Source organism: Stegodyphus dumicola, chromosome 2, assembly GCF_044657685.1.
Source record: "Stegodyphus dumicola isolate Sdum_Otavi_A_Nest chromosome 2, ASM4465768v1".
Taxonomy (NCBI): domain Eukaryota; kingdom Metazoa; phylum Arthropoda; class Arachnida; order Araneae; family Eresidae; genus Stegodyphus; species Stegodyphus dumicola.
The window spans coordinates 217365115-217382513 of NC_140769.1; the positions used below are offsets into that span (position 1 = coordinate 217365115).

Here is a 17399-nt window from a genome sequence, read left to right on the forward strand (position 1 = left end):
TCCGTCATAAATCCTCGAGACATTAAACATTGTCTTTAAATTTCAGGCTTCACCAGAGTCGAAATCTGGTTTCCTTGTATAAAATCATTAAAACTTCTTTGGATTTCTACAAACTACGAACATTCTTGAAAAGGTTATACAGCTTTGGAAGCTTACATATACATAGGAGCATAAAATATTCAAACAAATGTAACAGCTACTTTGCAAATATATGCAATTAACATTACCAACGCCATCAATTCAAACAAATACATTAATTGAGTAAAATAAGAGTGAACAGTGATAAATGAGTGTATTAACGCTCCTTATGTATCCGTTGGATTGATATTTAGCCATCACTGGTGTAAAAAAAATTCCCTTTTATTAAAATAATCATAATATTTTGATTCGTTAAAAACGGCAAATTCCAAATTTATGTACCTAAATTTGCTGCGATATTCGATAATCAGTTTGTGAACTCAAAATATTTTTCAGTGCCAGTTTACGAATTTAAGATTTTTTAGAATACATTTATAATAAAAATACGTAAAAGAACTGCTTGTTTTTCCGCACTTAAAATTCTGTATTTTGTAGGATTCTCCATTGTGTAATTCTAAGTTACAGTTAAAAGTAAAGAATCTTAAGAACTAGTAAGCGAATAATCGCTTGAATTCGTGAGACAATAAATAAACTTGGGTTAAAAGACCCTTTGTTATTCAAATAAGAACTCCGTCTTGGAGTTGTACAATAAAGCCGACACTTGGGCTTGAACTTAAGAGACTAAGAAACAAACTAAACTAATCTTAACTAAAGAGATATAGCCGAAGCTATCAAAATTCTAACAGAGTTGGCCCCTTAACGCTTATTGACTGCGAAGCTATCAAGGGCCTAAAGTACGGCCGAGCGTAATAATAGCTCACGAGAGAGTAGCCTAAAAAGGCCGACGCGTGAGCCAGAATATCTGGTATCGCTCTCACTAAGAAAGTAGAACTTCGCGGTTAAATACCGCTCTTCCTCATTAGCATTCAGACGTGATGCTAAAACTACGTTCTGGCCGATTGAAATTAAGACTCGGTAGGAAAGGAAGTTTAACTCAAAATTTAACTGTTAATAAAATTAACATAATCCTTACAATTTAATAAAATATCATTTTTCATTAAATTTCAACTATCTCTTTACATGAATTTAGAGAATTTCAAGTATTTTTATTGGAATTCTGCAAGTATGACATGTTTCCTCAACAAATTAAACGCAACGGCTCTAATCTTACTATTTGAAATTCTTATTATAAGGGAAGCATATAAAAATTAAGAATTTAAATATAGGTTAATCCGATGTTACGATTTGGAAAAGGAAGGAAAATTGTGTAATAATAAAAGAAAATTAATTTAATACGTAAAAAATATATTTAAAAAGATGTCTGAAAGCTTTCAGATTTTATATTACGCCCAAAGGGATGTTTATTCACGGGCGATTCAAAACGGGATCTGAAAATTGATACAGACATTCAAAGTCATTCGACGCAAAAATTCCGTTAGATATTCTAACGCCTTTGCGTTGCTACGCTACCAACATAATACCAATAAGATATGTAAAGAAACCTTGCGCAAAAAATAATACCCATGCTTGAAGATGCACGCGAAATTAATGTTAATGAAACGCTTTGATATCATTGTGTTTGTTGACCAAAAATTCGTTAAAGTTTTACAAAATATGAAATAGATAATAAAACAAATTTCAAATTTGGACTTCCAGATGCCCATATTCAAGTGGAGGACTACGTTATTCAAAATTGGATGTCTCTAGGTAGCTTTTTTTTTTTTTTCCTCATAATGCGAGAAGCATACATGCATTCGTACATATTCTTCATTATTTAATTTCTTTAAATATATTGCAGGGCTCTTATATTTGGTGGCAACAATTTGAAAAGCGAAACGCCGTTTTATAACGAACCAACACAAAATGCTAAAATGAAAGTAATAGCCCTTCTGGGCTAAGAAGAATACTATGGGTACGATTTAATTTTCCTCACAATGAACGAAAAAGTTACAAACTATAGCCAGTAGGTATCTATATAGAGGGGTTGAAAGGATTGTTTCACGAAGCGTATTCGGGAAAGGTAGTTGAACCCCTCACGCTCGGCGATCTGTTAACATCCGTCTTTAAGCCCGAAGAGGAGAATGGCAGGGAGGGGGGGGGTTAAAAATGTCCTAAAAAAGTAAAGGCGGCAGTCGTGTTTGGGGGTTACTGGCGATCTGGGCATGGGCGAACTCCGTTGTTCACTGGTGATACACAGGTAGCGAATCGAAACTCAAATAGATGAACGAAAAGATTTTGGCGAAGTTTCTCTTGTTTATTTTCCGTATATAGATGATTCCGGAACTGAGTCACTTAATTCCGGGAGGGCATTCTACGAGCTAAGGTAAACAAGAGATGATTTAATAACAAACATGCCGCAACAAGTTAAGGATTGAGCAAAAATGATACGTATTTATACAAATTCTTTAATATGGAATAGAATAAATAATAAAATATGCGTACATATGCATTGTAATAAATGTTCAAAACACATACCACCAATAATCATACACGTTGAATAGTGCTGTAACACAGACTGGCATACATGTTTATAGTTCAGTGTTCTATAGATACTTACGACAATATCTTCAATTCGCTGCTGGCGTTCGTATCATTTAGCTAGGTGATGAAAATAAACTTCTGCCTTAGTCAGATGTCCCCATTAAAAATAAGGTGTCCAAAGGATTTACATCGAGCGATATGCTCATTTCATCCAATCCATCATCTGTCGTATCTGCAACTAAAATGGGAGAGAGAACATTCCATGCAAAATTGCTCTGGCACTCATATAAATTACATATTCGCATTCGAAGAAATCAAGTTTAATGATCGTCGCGGATCGCTAATGTCAAAAAATAGAGTCCAAGAGGAACATCAACGATAATACCACATCATGCATTCAAACAGAAGATTATATTCTACTTGATTTGGAACGAAAAAGTGGTAATAACTGATTACTAGAGATAGGTGCTGTGAAAGTTATGGATGCCATCCCTCTGGGATTAAGCTACATCTGTAAATAGCATGTCAGTGATAAAAAAGGTACTTCTCTGCTAAATTGATGTAGCATAGTTTCCTAAAATTAATTAACGCAAATATTAAGAAGTGAATGTTTGTTGGCTCTAAATTTAGTGAACTAGACAATGTCCTGCATTTGAAGATACCTAGAATAAATGCTGAGTCTAATGCATAGTTCTATATAAAGTGGTGACAGACTTCCTAAGAAGGCAAAAGACAGAAAAACTACAACGAACTAGTGAGCTTCAGAGGAAGAGGGGACATTAAAATTGTGGATCTTAAAAAGCTTAAAATGTTAAAAATTTTAATGATTCATTTTCTAAACTCCCATTTTCACTTTTTCTCGTACAATTTAATAGTCTTAAGTGACGAGTATAAAGAACCATTCCATCAGGATATATGCACAATAGAAATGTATTTTAAGGGAAAATAGAGCTCTAAAATGCTAGCCATCAGTCTGTAGGGCTTGGCAGGGAGAAGCACCAAAAGTAAAATAATTATGAATTTTTCGGGGAGAAAAACGCGAAAATCAGTTGAGCTTTAGTCGGAATTCGAATCGTGGATCGGTTGTTAGTTGATCGTGGATCAGTTGCTAGTTGATCGTGCTGACCACTTTTAGCATGACAGCATGCAAGGGAAAATTTTACAAAGTATCCAATAAATCATCTAAAATTATATTCTAAAGTAATCATTGCTCTGGTCATATTGGCTCCAACATGGGAATTAATCTATACCATTAATAGCAAAATATTTAACAACAGGAAGAACAGGTAATCGAATTTTAATTCACAGTAAAAATATTATAAGTTTTGGTATTCGAAAATATCTATAATAAATAATACCTTAATTTTGCTATTCATTTCAAAGGATGACTTTCTAAAATTATACGAATGATCATACAATAAAAACGCCACCATTTTTTTTAAACCAGTGTTGTCAGTTGACGAATGTATACTTTAATCCCGAAGATTCAACTCCCATTAATTTTAGCACTTATTTATAAATTCGAGTACGTCCTAGCTATTTAAATCTAGTACTTAAAATCAGGTATGTGGGCATCGCCTAATCGCTTCAGAGAATTAATGAGTTTCTATCACGTACGACAAGCAGAAGGTTGGTCTACAGCTCGCAGGGCTGAGTTTGAAGAATGAACATTCCAGACGAATGAATCCACGCTTCAAGGAATTTGATATATCCGTCCAAGATTTAACAGCCACAATATGTTTTTTGATGCTTTAATGATATCTCGTTCCGATTCGATAACGATTCGTAGAAATTTTTATCTTTGCATTGCACAGAATATTCTTCATAAGCAGAAAGGAAAAGTATTAGATTTTCAACCATTTTGTTACTTCTTTTATGGAATTTGGCTCGTTAAAATGCTTGCTATTTGATTCCATGTTTGATTTACTGTCAAGATTGCTCTCGGAGGTTTACTTCAATGTTATTTTTGTTGTATGGTCAATGCTGATGCAAAATTTTCTAAAAAGTAGAAATAGACTAAGTATTTCCAAAGAATACTTATGTATAAGAACAATACTGAAGGAAATACAAAGTACATTTTGTTAGAAAAATTCGAACGATGAAATTATTTGCTACTTGCTTTTAAAAAAGCGCAACACTAGGTTGCGCTTTTTTAAAAGCAAGTAGCAAGTTAAACAAGTAGCTTGTTAAACTTCAAAAAAAAATACTAAGGGATCGATTTTGTTTCCTCATTAAATACATAATTTTCTTTAATTTTTCATTGTTCTTAAACTAAATAATTTAATCTCATTTGAAGACAAAATAAACTGTCTAACTTATTTTTAAGACAAAAAAAAATTCCTAATATTATCACAGTTGTTACTACATTTGTTCCTTTTGTCTTATTTAAATCAAGGCAAAAAATAAGAAAACGCATAGGTAATTGCCAAGAAAGAATAAGCAACGATACGAGACATTTTAGTTCTGGATATCTAGAAACTCATAGACTGGAATGCCATTATATATGAAATCACAATAACGAATGCATTTTAGAATTTTAATACTACAGTCTTCACTCATGAAACTGCATTCAAATATTAACGATATTACAGTAATAAATACATAAAAGGTTACTAGCATTTAACTAATGACAGCGAGTCTGCAGTGCTGTCGAACAGGAATAAAAAATGAAGTAGATTAATTGTTTTATTAAATTCAAATTATGACCATGCATTATTAATTTAATGGTATAAACAGAATTATATTTGAGTATATGGAATTTTTTATAAAACTTACTATCAGCAAACCAGTTCTACTTACGGTATACTGTAATATCATAAGAAATGGTTGCTTTGTACCTATATATGCCGACAGGACTATGCTTTATTAGTCATAATAATGGTTCCTAATCTTATAATAGTAAACACAATATAAATCGCAGGATTCAGACCCGTTATAAATTGCAGTCATATAATATCTTGTTAAAACATCAAAAGTTTCTAATTAACTATGCAAGCTGGCTGCTTTGGGGTAAAATAGTGGGCCTAGAGCCTATGAAATTTTATTCAAAATTTTTTTAACTGCTTGTAGTTACGTAGTTAAAACTACGTAGTCCTGCACCAACCATGTGCATCTCGAAGCTCGAAATTCGAATTTTTTTAGCCTAAGAGAGGCGTTAGCCCAAATGGACTGTTAGCCTCGAAACGGGATATTGTGTAGTTCTTTATAAAAAGCTGCATCACTTTTCAAATTGTTGCCACCAATTATTGTCGACTGTATTATTTTTAAAGACATTAAATAATGAAGAATCTTCATAGATGTATGTATATTTCTCGCACTGTGAGCCGTGAAAATTTGCGTAACTCCATCCGAACTTTAGCATGTAAATGTATAGTATCTGTGCGGCATGGGAAACAATCTAAATGTGCGGAAAGCCGGAAGTGCTTACGAGAGGTTAGTCGTAAGGGAGAAGGAAAGGGAGACCATGGGGCTCGTCCCCCCGGGTCACTTTCCTTAAAAATTGGGGAAGGGGGCGGAACTGAGCTATGCTGCATTAATAATATATTGCTTACGAGGCTTTAAAACAACGTGCTGAGGCTCGTTTTATTTGGACCTTCGGTGCGCTTCGGCTGAATTTAAAGGGTGAAGGTGAACAACGCTTAAAGGTTTATCATATTTCTTCATCCTAAGGTCACAAGATCATTTTACGCCGGCCAAATTCTAGTTAGGTCTGATTTGTTATATTTCGGAGCTTTCGAAAAGCATTTTTGTATATTGCACAATGTTAGATTCATTCTGTCTTTCTGCTACAAATTTATTTTCTAGAGTTCGTTCGCTGCTAGAATGTTTATTTTCCTATAATTTGTGAATTTTGTTTCTCTGAAAAGGAAGATTCCTTCATGTCAGACGAAGCATGGCGTTTGGAATACATAATTCCCATGAATTATGCTGTTGCCAAACCCACCGAAGTAATTTCACGCGACGTGCTTTGCCAAGAGGTATCGCAAAAACGTAAGATACCGGCAACATGAAACGCAACAAATAAACCCGTGGGCCTTCCCTGTCACTGAACGGCGGACACAATGCCGAACATTGATGCAAAATAGGCTCATTCAAGTTGGGTGTATGTGACATCTTTTATTTCGTAAAATAAAAGAATAAAAAAAAAAAGGCAAGGACGAAACGAATAATTGAATGAGACGTAACTCAACACTTCTAGGGAAGTTGATCGGCCGGTCAAGAACTTTCTTTTGGATACTTTTTTTTTTTTTTTTTTTATTATTATTATTCTTTTCTTCCTTCTGCTCTTCCATTCACAGTAAAGAAGATAAAAGTGGGGTACACTGGATGAAAAGGCGATTATTTTTCACACTTCTAACAAGCTTCTGTGTCAGATGGGCGAGATAAGTGACTAAAACTTCGTTTACTGAATATCGTTTTCAAAGACTGTCCCGCCTCTTACTAAGTGCAAAGAAAAGAGCTGCTGTTCGAGAAAATAAGAGTCGTACAGTACGAGTTACTATGCTGAGGAAATTAATACATCATAGAGTTAGCTGGTAATATTGTAGTTAGACATTACACGAATAAGAATTAAAAGTCTTTCGCTAAAAGGACTTGAATAGTGAAGACTGAATAAATTAACATTTCACATAACATATATTTCTCAAAGCTTATTCCTACAGTGGTTAAGAAATAATGATAGCAGTTCAAATAATAGTCGTTAGAAGAGATTTTAAAAATTTCAAAACATTATTTTCTGAAAATAACTGAAGCCTTTCCTAAATGGAATGTTTATGTGATTTTGAAGCAATTATACAGTTTTGACTCTAGAAACGGCTTTAAAGGGATTTTGAGAAAATTTTCGAACAGTTTTACTACGTTACATTAAGCTATTCCGCTTGAGCGGAAGATTTATTTTCCGCATGCCCTGATGAATTTATATATATAATATTATGCTGGTGTTGTCACTTATCTCAGTTCTCTGGTAGTAACATCAAAACAAGCCCACGAAATTCGTCGTGGCAAGGAGTGCGAGATTGCGCCTTCGTTCGCAAGAGCCTTTACCACCATAAACAGGTGACAGTACCATACAGGTACAGTTCTGCCTCTGATTTTGATGTCGATCACCCCGTGAGTACTGTCAGAGGGCTTCTCACCACTCTTTCCCTGCCACCAACCACTCGAGAAGATTTTCGGCTTATCGCACATTTTGAGTGCCCCCATACCGCACAGACACCATACATTTACAAACATCCACGCCTTCTCCGGGATTCGAGCCCGAGCGCTTTGATACGGCAGTCAGCGTCTTCGAAGTCATATAATGTCTTTAATTTATCTCTCATATTATAAAACTTTAAGAAAGTTGGTGATTCAAAAGCAAAAAATGCAGATCTAAATGATTTAAATCCTTAAGATTAATTTGGTTTTTAATAATATACTTGACTGGTCCAATATAAAATACAACCAATTTTCAATAAATTTACTTTAAGAATATTTTTAATATTATTACGATAAATAAAAAAATTTCTAACGCTGTGTATAAAGTACTTTTGGGAAAAAAGTCGTTCATTTTCATGTACATGTAAAAGATAAATTTTTTTGTCAAGTTATTTCCAAAACGATATAAAAGTAGATATAAAAAAATCTTCTGGAATTCACCACATACATCTACGGACTATGATCATCTATGTACAGAGCGTGTTTCTAAAGTTTTAAGACTAATTTTTGAAAAAATTCCAGCAAATCTGTCAAACGATAATTGACAGTATTTATAACTAGAACGACTCAACTTGTCTTTTTTAGTTCAAAGAGGCTTTGTCCCTGAGGGACTATTGTTTTCGTTTTGCGATTTTGCGTCGAATCACTCTGAATGTCTGTTTTACTTTTCAAACTGTTGCCAGCAAATATTATCGCCCTGTGTTATATTTGAAGAAATTAAATAATGAAAAATCAGCATAAATGTATGTATATTTCTCGCATTGTGATAAAACAACGGTACCTAGACCCATCCAATTTTGAATGACGTAATCCTACTGCGAATATGGGCATCTGCAAGCGCAAATTTGAAATTTGGAATTTGTTTTATTATCGATTTCATATTTTTTAAAACTTTAACGAATTTTTTATTAACAAACTGAAGGATTTCAAAGCGAGTAATGGCAACGTTGTACAGAAAAACCAGCGCGCGAGACTGTGTATCGGAAATTCTTAAGATATGCTCAGTTTAAAATTATTTTGCGATATTGCTCTTGAACTGTTTCATGGTTTAAGTGCGAAGAACATGATATTTAATAAATAAAGGTAACACACAAAATAATAAAAACCGCTCCTTTTGACGCAATTTAAAATCTAAAACCTTTCAGATTTACAAAGCAAACGATACATAACAAACGATTACACAGGTAATCGTTTGCTATGATCCAGTAAAAATATGCCCTCATGGATTCGACGTCTGAGCAAACAACAGTAATAAAAGTTTGCAATAAAATGGGAAAACAGCAAATTTTTTCAAAGAAATTGTAAATGGATTTTAAAGCAGTTCTTTGTTTTCGAAAAATTTCACCAAGGTCGGAAGAAATTACAAGTAAGAACCAAGTCGGTGAACATTTTTCATTGTTAAGGGAGAATTTACAGGGAATTTGTCCCTGAGGTTCAGTCGGTGAATTTCACATTTTATAAAAAAAAGGAATGGCCAAATTTCTGAAAGGAATTCAGCACGTTAGACCTAAAAATGTTCAGTCGAATAACTGAATTTTGCTGCACGACAGCGAGCTACCATGCAATTCCATTTTCATCAATCAGTTTCTGCCGAAGAAAAACATCACAATTGTTAACCAGCATCTTTATTAATCAGATTTGACACCTGAGGATTGTCTTCTCTAAAGTTTGGCTCACAGGTCATAATTTTTATAGCTTTGTGAAGTTTAGAAAACTACAATCAGATATTTGAAACCAGTATTACAAAAAATGAGTTCTGCGAACGAATCAAACGAGCTAGATGACGTGCCTAGCATTGTATATGCATACAAAATTCGCAGATTAAAGGCGTATTCGCAGATAAAAATTGTGTTTTTTCGAATTTCAGATTTTGTACGATCTTAGTTCTAAAACTTTGTAGACGCATTCTGTGTACAGAAGGCAAAAGACGCAAAGAGTGAAAAAAGGAACGGGGTTTGATATTTGCTACGTATATCCACTTTAACTAAAACTGGACTTAAGGTTCTATAGAAATTATAACTGGTCTAAATCTGTGATTTTCTTGACAGATGTAAGAATATTATCCTATGAAAAATCCAAACTAAATATTATGAATAAATAAAAAATGGAATTTAAGTTTAATAAGTGTTTTTGCCACCATGAATACTTTCAGCATATTCAAAACTTTTGGAATTTCATATTTGAATAGCCTTTTAATATAAAATTTGATATATGAAAAATATGTGTCAACATATGCATAAGATTATCGTCATCAAATGAAAATTAAAATAATACCAAGAATAAAAAATGTACATATATGACAACCGACTACTTCAAAATTATGATAATGCTCATATTTCATACCAGCTATTACATTCTTTTCCGCAAAAAATGAGCGTTGTCTACGTAGAAAATAACAGATTATACATGGAATCAATCTTTTAAATGTCTTTTGAAAGTTATTTTCTTTCTTAGATACAAAAACTAATTTTCTACAGGCAGACGGATGTGTCGTCTCATTTAACACGAAGGAACAAAATCCCATTTTGGGTCACCTTAGCATTCAGCTGCAGTGTCATGTTCATTGCCGTCTCCTTTCTTTTTCTGCAGCAAACCTACAAATCCAGCCGCACCACGGCAAGGTGCCGAAATATCAGCATGCGTCGCTAATGATTTCGGTTACAGTTTGACACACTGTTGAACAATGGAGAAAAAACAACCCCTTTCCACCCACCCACCTCCCATCAGTTTCGTGTGGTGTCTTCATTTTCATGCAATACACGGACGTAATCGACATTTAATTGCTTAACGTCGCCGCCTCCATCTAGCCCCAGTTTCAGCCGGATGGATGAAATAGAAACAGTAGCTACCTTGAAGAATTTAAATAGAACCTAAATTTTCTGTTTTTATTAAACAGAATAAGGGTTTGTTGAATATATTCATGGCAAGTTTAATCTGAGAAGATTAGTAAAGTTAGAAAGACATATTTATTTTGAGAGAAATGGTTTTAGAAACTAGACCTTGCAAAGTCATTAGGTATTTTTTTAAAGCAGGAGAGATGAAAAATGAGCAATGCCTTCGCCGGGATTCGAACCACGGACCTCTCGAATACGCTTCGAGCGTGCTGACCGCCACACCACGAAGGTATGCTAAGAAAGCGGGAGAAATACCTTATATACTCCCCCTTTTACACGGCGACTGGGGTTTCAGGGGACCCAGTCGCCAAGACCTGGTGGTGAAGAATCATCATTCACCATCTTTTAGTTCGAGTGCCACCGTAGAGACATTAGGTATTTTGGAAGCACGCAAGATGAAAAATGAGCAACGCCTTCACGGGGAATCGAACCACGGACCTCTGGAATACACGCCCAATGTGCAAACCACCACACCACGAAGGCATGCCAAGAAGACGAGAGAAATACCTTATAAAGTTTGTTATTTTGAGACGAGGACAACCTGTTTAAAGTAAAGGGTGCCTTTGTGGAGTAATTCCTAAGAGAAATTGATTCACGTTCATGCTACACATGGGTAAACCGTTGAAAATCTTAACACTAAGCCATCTTAGTGGTGAGAAGCCTATTTTCTGAGATTTAAACCCATGTAGAATTAACAGCAGTCATCCAGCAGTAGATGTGGGAGACCACTGAGTTGTTCCTTGCTAGGGAGGTACCTTTCCATGTGATTTCTCAATACAATATTGATACTCTAAAGAACATCAGAAGTCTCGAGAATTTTCAAAATGCTATGCCCCAGCCTGGAGCATAGCATTTTGGAAATTCTACAACCTGGAACATAGCAAGTTGGAGCTTCCAGGCGTCGAGCATTCCATGTTCAAACACGGATAATTCTTGCCAGGTAGCCATTATCATGTTATGCTTCATAAAATATTATAAAAGACACAATGGACAACCATCTGATTCTTTAAACTGTTTAAATGCAGTGCAAGCATCATTTATAAATTTAGAAAGTGCTATCCCATTACTTTTTGCACTTCCGGGTATTCATCAGAGAAACGTTAAAATAAATATTTTGAAATATTTTGATAATTAATTGTTCCAATAAAAAGCAGGTTTAATATGGTTAAGTCTTGTGCTTCTCTTGGAAGAGATATATTCTAATTGCAAATATACTTTTCGCTAAAATAAAAACTGTAAAAAATATATTTCCTTACTAACTTAAAAAACAATAATGTGAAAAATTCTTAATAACGCGTTTACTTATTTACTTCCAGATGAAATCCATCGTTCTTCTATAATGAATATATTTCCGATAACTGATTGTTAAAATTGTTTATTTGAAGTGAGAAGTTTCAATGCTGTCTTTTTGAGAACCCTATTATTCTGTATAACCACACTTGTTTAGATACCTTAAATACATAACAAACAGATAATTAACCTGCTATTAAGAAAACATATCTAATTCTAAGAAGGAAGCAATTGTCTAAGATAAGGTTTTTAAACATTTTCAGATAGTAAAGACTACATTATTAAATAAAATGACATATTTTTGATAAAGGGAAAAATTTTCATGGAAATGTTTTCTTGAATTCACTTTTGAAACTCAATCATTTGATTTCTGATTTTTATTGACATTTTGATGCTAAGCAATAAATTAAATTTGATAACACAATTTACGGAAAACCTTTTCCTGTTTACTTTCCTCCTTATGCCAAATCTTGTCATGCTGCTAAACGAAGATGTCTTCTTCCTCCATTTTTTGTTTTTCATGTTCTTAATGTTTGTTATTTGGTCTTTACAATCTGCTCTTGTTCAGAATATGAATCATAAAAAGCCGTTGGTATTGATAGAGGTTTATGACCTTTCATAACTAAAGGAAAATTTTTTAAAAAATTTTGTTTTCGCTTTCGATAATATTTAAGCAACAATGATAACCAATGTTTCATTAACACGATAAATTAAAAAACATGATAGCGATAAAATATGCATGATATAAAATATACATTATAATTTAAGCAACATGAAATAAACTAGAAAATAATTAAACTAGCGGTCTCAAACTGACCGCCTGTGGGCCGCATACGACCCATGAAGCAATTTTACACGGCTCGCGGTTACATGTCCCGTAAATTAATTGTTATTATTATGAAAAGAACATAAAGAAATAGTTTAAGTTTTTAGTGTTTTGGAGAACAGTTTTGCATTGTTTTCATTACCGAAAACGAATGTGAGTAATACCTGAGAAAATTTTTAAAATGAAGTTAATTGATTTACATTTTGATACAAATCTTTTTCAAAGATTTGAAGACACAAACTTGATTAACTTTTATTCGCACTTGAGAAAAGATAAATTCCCTCAATTTCGAATTTTTGCAATAAGAATAATCACTCTGCTTGGGAGTACATTTACATGCAAAAAGTTCTTTTCCGTTAAATTAATAAGTCTAAGAAAAGAATAAGATTAACGGATGATCATTAAAATTCACGATAAAGATAGTTTCTAATAAATTTTCTGCAAGGTTTCAAACTTTCTCAATATCGAAATGCTACGAATTGTTGCAGACGAAAGTTTTACTAAGGAAAACGTTTATAATCATTTTGCATACAAATATATATTTAAAAATTAAATGTTAAAAATATATGTTAAATATTAAAAAAAATTCATACTTGAAACAAATGTCAGTCTGATGATTGAATATTTAGCTGTCAATATGTTTGAATTATAAACTGTAACCAACAGAAATTTGATCAGGCAGAAAATAAAAATAATATTTTTTGATAAAAATTTAATAAAAATAAATATATTTTTCTTTGCAGATTTAATTATATAGTTTTGATTAAAATTTTAGTAAATAAAATTAAAAAATTAGTTGAAAAATTTTTATTTTATTAAAAAATTAATTTTTACTAAAAATTTAATCTTATTAACTGCTTTAAAATGGTGCATTCAGCTCGCATGCAGTTTGAGCTTGAAACCCATGGTTAAAAATCCTGACATACGTGTTTTCTCTTCATCAGTTAAAAATCTGTTCGATTTCTATATTTGGGTTACCTTATTGTTAACTTCCCCCTTTGTTAACACAATTTGTAATTCTGAACTTCAGAACTATAAAATATAGGAAAAACTTCTGGTAAATTTAATGGTTAAATTTTATTTAAGTACCTGCACCTTGTTAATTAGTGGCAGTAGTCAAGAGAAATTCTGAAATATTTCTCTTAAAAAGTGAAGCTTATGTCAAAATAATACTATAAAAAAAAATGAAAGGTTTCAGATTTTAGATTACGTCCAAAGGGGCGTTTTTTTAACGTTTTGTGTGTTACCTTTCTTTATTAACTATCATGTTCTACTTACTCAAACCATAAAATTCAGTTCAAGAGCAATGTCGCAAAATAATTTTAAAATGAGCATATCTTTAGAATTGCGCTGGAAATAATTTTTTTTTTTTCCCGTAAAGTGCTGCCATTGCTCGCTTTGAAATCGTCAAGTTTGTTAATCGAAAATCCGTTGAAGTATTGCAACATATGAAATCAATAATAAAACAAATTTCAAATTCAAATTAGGGCTTCCACATGCCCATATTATATGGTAGAATACGTTATTCAAATTTTGATGGTTTTAGGTACCGTTGTAAACGTACATACGTTTATGAAGGTTCCTCATTATTTAATTTCTTTAAATATGATACAGGGCGATAAAATTTGGTGGCAACAATTTGAAAAGTGAACTAACATTTATAGTGAACCAACGCAAAATGCCATAGTCCTTCAGGGCAAATTGACCCTTTGGACTAATAATAAAAGAGGTTTTATTATTAACGGTTTATTGTTCTCTAAATCATGCTTTGAAATATCCTTTTGCAAATGTTAATCGAGAAACTTGTTTAATCAGAAAATATTTTCTCAAAATCTTTCATTTTTGGAAATCAGATAATTTTATGTAATGATTCTAGTTCAAAATTGCTTTATGTACCCGTTTTTATAACACTTATACTCTTTATTAAAAGGATTTTATAATGCTTTTAATGATTAAATCATATATTTTTTATTTTTTGCTTCTTTAATGGATGACGCAAATTATCTGGATGTTACTTATTTAAGGTTGCTAAGAATCGCTTTTGCGTAAGATAATATATTAATTATTCTTTTTATTCTGCACACCCCCGTATACTATCACGTTAGATTTTTCATATATTATTTGAAAAATATTTATCTATAGCTTATCCCCTGGGTCGTTTACTGTACTCGTTGAGATCTGTATTCAGAGGGTCTCGACTCTGGGGAAGCATCACGATCTAGATGCCTTCGAAAAGGTTATGAGCAGCAGACGACGAGTGAGTTCGACTATTTGATCTGCTTTAGGTTATTGAGAAGACCTGACTCCCCAGCACTATGTTGATAAAGTATCTTTTGCCGAACTTATTCATTACATCTTACACAGAGTTGAATCAAAACAGTATAATACCCCATAGTTGCATAAATCTCCAGGAGTGAGCACAAAGTTTAGTTAGTGATTTTTTAGCAGGATTTAGCTTTTCTCTCTACACAAAAATACCAAATTTTATAATTATCAGATTGATTTTATTTGCACATGCATTTCAAGACCCGAATTTAAGCTATTTAATATTCGTATGCTTATATTCCATCAAAATAAAATAAGATTTCGATGAGATCGGAAATATAGATAAGCACTTTTACTTTTCTGAATATGCCTTGACACACAATATTTACTGAAAAAGGCTGATTAGTGGCGATAATGTATATCCACAAGCAGATAAAACCAGCAGCACTTCCAGCAATAGTGAAGGTCGAAGATTCGCAACATTGAAGATTAGTTTAAACTCATGTACTAAAAATATTGTAGCGCTTATTCTTCATCAAACCCTTTTATTGTTTTGTGTAAGTAAATTAAAAGCGAAAGAACTCACCCAAAAAAAGAAATTACGAATGATAATTACAGTTAGGATCCCAAAGAAAAATGGATATCTTTTAAATTTATGAATGAGTAGTTCCATGTTAATCAAAAACCCTGCTGAATGAACAAGTAATATGAATATATCAGACAGACGACTCCAAATTAATATTATTCCTGATATATATCCTAATGGATTTCATTTAGCTTTCGACCACTGCAGATCATAAAGAACAGCACATTTCAAGATTATTTTAAAGGTTCTGCAATGGGTAGATGCCAGCCAAGCAAGTCACAGAAGAATTCAATCGCCTTTTAAATTAAATTGATCGTAAATCTTGGGTTTACGAAACTTAGTTTATGAGACAGTAAGATATGTTATAAAGCCTCAGTAAAACCAAAATATATAACAATACTCAGGCCTCTGAGACCTCATGGGATGTTGGAGATTACAGCACCTCTGACAATATGAAGAATGATGTGCTTCAGGGAAAGAGCAATAGAATAACAATACCAGTAACATTAAAGAATCAAAGATTGCACTATTAAAGCTATGTTAAATTTCTGCTATGAAGGAAACACATTATATGGTTTTCTTCTTCATTATATGCTTTGTTATTTTGTTACAGCAAATTACTATAAAATAAATATATAAAATTACATAGCAGCAGTGATAAGTAGTCATGAGGTTTTTTTTTCCATGCCGAAGACATAAAAATGCGCAGTGCTCTCGTCGGGATTCGAATTCTGTGCTCTCCCGAATACGCATCAAGTGTGCTTCCAGTTATACCACGAAGGCATGAGGAAAGGAAGGAGAAAATAACCTTATAATGTATATAAATAGCTACGAAATTTCAGTTCAAATTGTTTAATAAAAATTAAAATGAAATAAAAAAGATTTATTCATTTTCCACATAAAGCATTTCACACGAAATTTATATATTTTTAATGTTTTCTTAAAATTAACTTTTTTGAGGATGATAGGGGTTCTATTCAAAAACAATATAGCTTTATAGGTTTCTTAAATTTGGAGAATATATTATGTTCAAAATAGTTTACAAAACCGTAATGTTTATAGAAATATTAATTTTTTATTCCATGGACTTAAATGACATACTTCTTTACACCATCTCATTCATTTTTTAGTTTTAACCTGAAAAAGTGAATATTAGGAATCTTAACGTTTCTGAAGTTTAACCTGTGCTTCTAAAAACTAAATTATTAACTGATGCTTTCCTTTAATTTTATTTATAAAAAAATTCAATCCGTTCAATTCTTAAAACAAGACGAGAAAATACGCTTCTGAAGTATTTTTGAGAAATCTCTTGGACATTTTTGAAGTAATCTTTGGTGAAGAAGTAATTTACATTCCAAATTCTTTTATCATGCTTCATTTCGATTGCCTTTTATTTTCAAAACAGAAGAAAATCCATTTCACAAACACGCTGAACTTCGCAATCTATAACAAACATCCTTGTTTTCTACAATTTCAATTTTAGTGGTCCACCGCTTTTCTCAAATTAGAACCTTCGAGAATGATGTATTGTATTTGTGTACTCAGTCTTACACCTCTGAACAATTCAACAGAAAATTAAGCGACAGATGATTCGTGCTCGGGAATACGCAAACAAGCGTTGATTGATTTACGAGAGTCGTCTGTGTCGTCTAAATCAGGATGACACTCCGCTGCGCACGGTCCAGCTACCTTCTAAAGAGTGTGACGGGTCATTCTAAGAGATTGGTAACCCGTGTTTATGGCTGGAAATGATGTCTTTTGTTGAAGATACTACACATATTAG

At 32.8% G+C, this 17399-nt stretch overlaps 2 long non-coding RNA genes across 2 annotated transcripts in view; one reads left to right on the forward strand and one right to left on the reverse strand.

Moving 5' to 3' along the window:
- The window catches only part of LOC146998849 (uncharacterized), a 96450-nt gene that overhangs the window by 56711 nt on the left and 22340 nt on the right, over positions 1-17399 (reverse strand). The window contains exon 2 of the long non-coding RNA XR_015039352.1: positions 2636-2797. This is a non-coding gene — a long non-coding RNA (uncharacterized LOC146998849). The remainder of the gene's footprint in view (positions 1-2635; positions 2798-17399) is intronic.
- LOC146998850 (uncharacterized) overlaps positions 1-17399 on the forward strand; it is a 51349-nt gene that overhangs the window by 12490 nt on the left and 21460 nt on the right. The gene's annotated exons all lie outside the window — the stretch shown is intronic.